Here is a 6,359-nt window from a genome sequence, read left to right as displayed (position 1 = left end):
CCTGCAGGAGCCGGGAGCTGCCATGCTGTGAGGAAGCCCAAGCTAGCCTGTGTGGGAGCGATACCGTGGGGAGCCCAAGGCTCCATGACGAGAGCCATGCACAGACAGCCCCGGCTGCCCAGCTGCAGAGAACCTGAGCGGAGGCCCCCGCTGAGCCCTTCCCGCTCCCCGGCCACATAAGGTGCGTGAGAGCATCTTCAACAGCAGCTGGTTCAGCCACCCGCTCGGGCTTCACCCTTTTTGCTTGTTTGTTTGTTTTTAGTTTGCAGTGGGGTGTGGGAAGAGCACCAGCCTGGAGCCCCAACATCTCTGCCACTAGCCAGCCCTTGCGTGACTCCAGGCACATGGCTCCCCCTCTCGGGGCCTCTGTTTCTTCTCTGAACAGCGAAAGCATCAGACTAGCTATGCCCTCAGGCCCTGCTGGCGTGCCACTGGGCAGTCGTCAGTCTGGATAATGCTCCCACTGTCCATGACGCCCTCTGTGTAAGCCTCAGCTCCTCCTGAAGGGCCAGTCCTCCAAACACCACCTCCGTCATGAAGCTTCCTGATTTCCCCCTGGCAGGGCACCCAGCATGCAGGCAGCTCCAGGCCCTCAGCCCTCTGCACGGTGCCTGGGCCTTGTGCCATGGTGACGATGGTGCTTGCCTTCCTCCCACCAGGCAGGAAGGTTTGGAAGGTCAAGGGTGGTCTTTCTCCTCTGTGCCTCCCCTGCAGCTTCAGACACAGGACCCGCTGCAAGGCTGACGCGGCCCTTGATCCCTCCCCCCTTTAAAGCTGAACACAGGCAAGAAAGGTGCCGCCCCTCACTCTGAGTGTTGTTATGGGATGCCTGCTGTGTGCCAGGCACTGTACTGACTTTTTTCAAATGTCAGCCCATTTCTAATCTTCATAACCATCCTGTGAGGTAGGCACCATGTTCTATTCCTTTTATTATAGTTGAGGACACTGGCACAGGAAGGTTGAGTAAGTGTCCTGGATCACACAGCTAGTAATTCAGAGACGAGACTGAAGACCAGGGAGTGCTCTCTTTGTCACCATTATGGTGCTTTCATCGTCCTTTATCATTATTGACGTTTTGTAAGTGAGAACACAGGATTGAAGACTTTAATCAAGTGGCCTAGTGACAGTCAACACGGGGAAAATCTGGGATTTTGACCTAGTTCTGTCTGCAAAAACTATGCCCCTAACCGCTGGGCTCCATTGTCCTAAAGCTGACCCACCCTACTCATGCGGATGTGGTCAGCTCCTGCTTAGTGGGCAGGCAGGGGGAACTGAGACAGGGTCACAGCCTGGAGACAGGGCTGACATCTCCTCTAATCTGATGGTGACAGTGCAAGTGGGCTCTCTGGGGGCTCCAGCTTTGTTCAGCCCTGGGCGGGGTTGTTTTCAGTTCTTCTCTCAGCCCTCTCCAATCTCTCACACTTTCCCTCAAACCAGATGTCAAGCCCCTTGTCTCCCTGATGTGTGCCTCTCCTGGGCTGTGTGAGAACATTTTGGCCCAGGAGAGGTCAATGACTCAACCAGGGTCTCCAGAAGGAGCTGGGCAGGGACCAGGGTCTGAGGTTGTATTTTAGCTCCCCCTTGGCCAGCTTGCCTCACTCTCGCTGTCATTGCATTTGCTCTGCTGTGGTCTAGGCCAGGAGGCTTTGCAGGATGGCGCCTCCCAAGTGCACAGAGCGACGTCTTGATGTCTCTGGGGCTAAGGCCCTGCCCACAGCATGAGTGAGCTGCCTTTGTGGTCAGCGAGCTTCCTCAGAGCCAGTACTTTAGTGGAGACTTGAGTGGAGGTGAGCTGCTTGCCTGCTCCCTAGGTGAGAGGGTGGGGCTTGTGGCCTCAGACTTGGGTGTCTGGGTTGACAGCTGGAAGCTATAGGAAGTAGCACTTTGGGTGAAGGCAAAAAGTTTTGGTAGGCTCCAGTTTCTCCTATGTCAAAGAAACAAAATCCTTCCCCTTTAGTTTATTTAGGCAGAATTTGACTCTGAGATGTAAACTACTGAACCAAGAGACTTGTACAAGAATGTTCAGAATTGCACTGTTCATAGTACCAAAACCCTGGAAACCATCCAAATGCCCATCAGCAGCAGTCGATGAATGAGTTGTAGCTGCGTTGTCACGTGGGGAGCTGTCATACAGCAGTCAGGATAAGGGATCTACCCGGACATACAGCAATATGGATGGACCTTGTCAAACTAAGACTGAGATGAAAAAGTCCTAAGAGATTATGTAACTTGTGAAGCCCTTTCTATGAAGTTAGAAAATATTAAAACTAAAAATGTATACATTTATGGACTCCATATGCATGTGATTAAATTACATAATGCATTGAGCAAGGGAATGATGAACATAGGATTCAGATGTCAGTTACTACAGATGGGGGCGGGGTGGTGTCAGTGGCTATTGTGGGTTACTGTCAAAGACTAGCTATTATTTCAGAGTGGTGGGTTTATAGATACTGATAACATTAGTAAAACCACCCAACAAACCGACACAAATCAAGTTGTGTTGTGCATGCAACATTAGTAAGACTGTCAGGACTGAAAATTCTGTAAATCTTATATCCAAACAGAAAAACAAAACAAAATAAAAGACATGAATTAAGAAGAACCCCATGACCCTCTCCCCACCAAAGCTGACAGCTTTGGTGGGAAGGAAATACACAAGTGGAGAAGAACAAGAACTTGGCAGTCTGGGGGATCTGTGGATACCGACTCTAGGACCCAGAAAAAGCCCCACATTAGCTTCTGTAGTTGTATGACACAGTGTCACAAACTTCACAGCTTAAAACCACACCCATTTGTTAACTCCCAGTTTCTATAGGTCAGAAGTCTGAGCACAGCATAGCTGCAGTCTCTGCTCAGGGTCTCACTAGATTTAGATTAAGGTGTTGTCAGGGGGCCTGGCAAGTGGCATGGTGGTTAAGGGTGCTGGACTCTAACAAGACCAACCACAGTTTGATTACTGGATCTGGGGCCTTGCTTTCTCACTTTCTCTCTCTCTCTCTCATACACACTTTGTCCCTCTCTGGTCAAATTAATATAAATAAATAAATAAAATGAAATAAAATAATTCTTAAAAAAAAATAGTGTTGGCAGGGCTGTGATCTCATTTGAGGCTCGGGGTTCTCTTCCAAGTTCCTTGCAGTTATGGGACTGAAGGCCTCATATCACATTATTCCCTGCCACATGATCCCCTCTACACATGGCAGTTTGTATCTCTAAGGCCAACAGAAGAACGTCTCTGCTGTTTTGGATCTCTCTAACTTTTTCCACCTGTGTCTTCTAGACTCTTACATAAAAACACACATAATTAGGTCAGGCACACCTAGGAACATTTTTCTTGTGATTAACTCAGAGTCAACTGATTAGAGACCTTAATTATATCTACAAAATTCCTCCAGCTTTACTGTACAAAATCCTTTCATCTTTGCTGTACAAAATTTCTTTCCCTCCACTCAGGGGAAGAAATTTTATGTACCCACCAGGGGATGGGAATTGGGGGGGGACCATTTTAGAATAATGGTTACTCTACCTCATTTCTAAGTCTTGGTTTTCTCCTCTATGAAGTAAGAATTGTAGGAAGATTATGTAAAATGATGAATGCAGAGATGCTGTCATTTAGTCAGAGATATTTAGTGAAACTCTAAATATCCCATGAAGCACACAGTAGTGTGCAACATAGATAGGGTCTCTGCCCTCATAGGGGTGATAGTCTAGTGGAGGAGGCAAGTGCAATGTGCAGAATCTATGTGCTGAAAACTTCAAAGTGTTCTTTCTCTTTCCAACTCAAGAAATCAGTGACAATCTAAACAAATGGAAAGATATACCATATTCATGGATGGAAAACTTTAGTAAGGACACCAATTTTACCAAAGTGGAACTATAGATTTAATACAATATCAAGCAAAACTCCAAAAATTTTTTTGGATAGACCTTAACAATTGGATTCCAAAATGTTATGGAAGGACAAAGAAACTAAAATAGCTCAAATGATTATTTGGGGAGCCAGTAGGTGGTGTGGTGGTTGAGGGTGTTGGACTCCCACATGGCTGATCATGGTTCATGTCCTAGGCTTGGTGACTTGCTCTCTCACTTTCCTCTCTTTCCTGCTCTGTCCCTCTCTGGTCAAATGAAAAAAATAAGAAAGTGAATAAATAAAGTTAAATAAAATAATTAAAAATATAAATCTTTTTTGGGAAAAAAAGGAATAATGTGGGAGAAACCATACTACCCAATTTTAAGACTTAGTATAAACTATAATAATAATTAAGATATGATGGTATTAGCAAACAGATGAACATATAGATCAATAAAACAGAATAGAATGTTCAGAAAATGATCTACACAAATGTGATCAATATATACAAGAGTATGAAGGTAATTTAATAAAGGATAGTCTTTTCCATGAGTGATGTGAAACAAGTGGTCAACTATAAGCAAAAACATAAATCTTGTCCTAAACACAAAGATTAACCCAAAATGGATCATAGATAAAATATAAACTGTAAAACTATAAAATAACATATGGAAATTTTTTCATGACCTGGGGTTGGGTGACAGACTTTATAAATGATACCAAAAACATGAACCATAAAAGGAAAAATTGATATTGAACTTTATCAAAATAAAAAAATTTTCCCTACCAAAGTAAGATACTGTCAAGAGAATGAGGAGGAACACTACAGACTGGGGGAAAAAAAAATACTTGCAAGCCACATATTTGACAAAGGACTTGTATCCAGAGCATATAAAGAATTTTCAAAATTCAACAGCAAGAAAACAAACCACCCAATTAAAAAATGGGGATAGGATTTGTACAGATACTTCAGCAAAGAGCATAAAAGAACAACAAATGAACATGTGAAAAAATATTCAACATCATTAACCATCAGGAGATGCAAACTGACTCCATGATAGGGCACAACTACATGCCTGTTAGAATAGCTATAATGAAATATACTGACAAAACCAAGTGTTTAAAAGGGTGCAGAGGAACTTGGACCCTTTTTAAATTTTTTTTCTTTTTTTTTTTTTTTTTGAGAGATTTTCACTGTAGGGCGCGTGCGCTCGCCAGACAGACAGAGGGAGACATAGAGACAGAAAGCGAGAAATCACCCCCCAGGGGGGATGGTCACGCCGCAATCCCTTCTCCTCCATTCTCCTCTCGGGATCTTGGGCATGCACGCACACGCGCCCGGCATGAGTTTTAAGCCACCAGGTCCAGGACACGAACCGCGATCGACTACGTGGGAGTCCAGCGACATAGCCATTACGCTAACTGCTGGTTCCCAACTTGGACCCTTTTTTTAAAAAAAGAATAATTTTATTCATTGTTATTAATTTAATTTAATTGTTTTGAAGTTGACCAGAGAGAGACAGAGAAAGAGACGGAAAGTGAGAAAGCAAGCTGCCAGGTCTGGCACTCAAACCACGGTCAGCCACTTGGGAATCCAGTTGCCTTAAGCACCATGCCACCTGCGGGCTCCTAGAACTGGGACTCATCTACTGCTGGTGGAAGTGTATAAAGATATACTTTGAAAAACACTTCCATCAGTAAGGTTAAACATACACTGAGCATATGGCCCACCAATCCCACTTCTATGTATTTATTTTTAAAGAAATGAAAACTTTTCTTTGTAGGAAAACCTGTATATGGAGCTGGTCAGTGGAGGAGTGTTTGAAGTGGCTGCATCTCACATGGTCAACTGCGTGGTTCGAATTCTGGACCTGGTGGTTTGAAAAGCATGTGGCATGTGTTTGTGTCCGTGCATGCCCTAAATCCTGAGAGGATACTGGAGGAGGGGAGATTGCGGCATGGCCATCACTTTCTCACTTTCACCTCTCCCCAACCCTCTCCAGTGACTGCATGCATCCTATAGAAATTATAAATGAATGAGTGAATGGATGAATGAATAAACCTAAGCCTGTACATGAATGTTCATAGCAACTTTACCCGTAATAGGCAAAAACTGGAAACAACTCAGATGTCCTTCAGTGAGTGAATGATTAAAGAAAGTGTGGTACATTCAAATAACAGACTACTACTGGATGGTGAAAAGCATCACTATTGATTCATACAACTTGGATGAATCTCAAAGACTAAACGAGAGAAGCCAGTCAAAAGGTTATACCCTATACATTTGCATTTACATGACAGTCTTGAAAAGACAGAGTTATAGTGATGGAAAACACTGCAAAGGCAGAGTATGGAGTTTTTAGGGATGAGGGGGTTGTTCTGTATTCCAGTGATGGTGGTGGTAGCCATATAAATCTGTATACATGTTAAAAGTTGTGAAGTCATTGGGAACCAGTTAGCGTAATGGCTATGTCGCTGGACTCCCACGTAGTCGACCGTGGTTCGC

This window comes from Tupaia chinensis, unplaced genomic scaffold (assembly GCF_000334495.1).
Source record: "Tupaia chinensis unplaced genomic scaffold, TupChi_1.0 Scaffold000252_1, whole genome shotgun sequence".
Lineage (NCBI taxonomy): Eukaryota > Metazoa > Chordata > Mammalia > Scandentia > Tupaiidae > Tupaia > Tupaia belangeri.
This window is presented reverse-complemented; position numbering follows the sequence as displayed.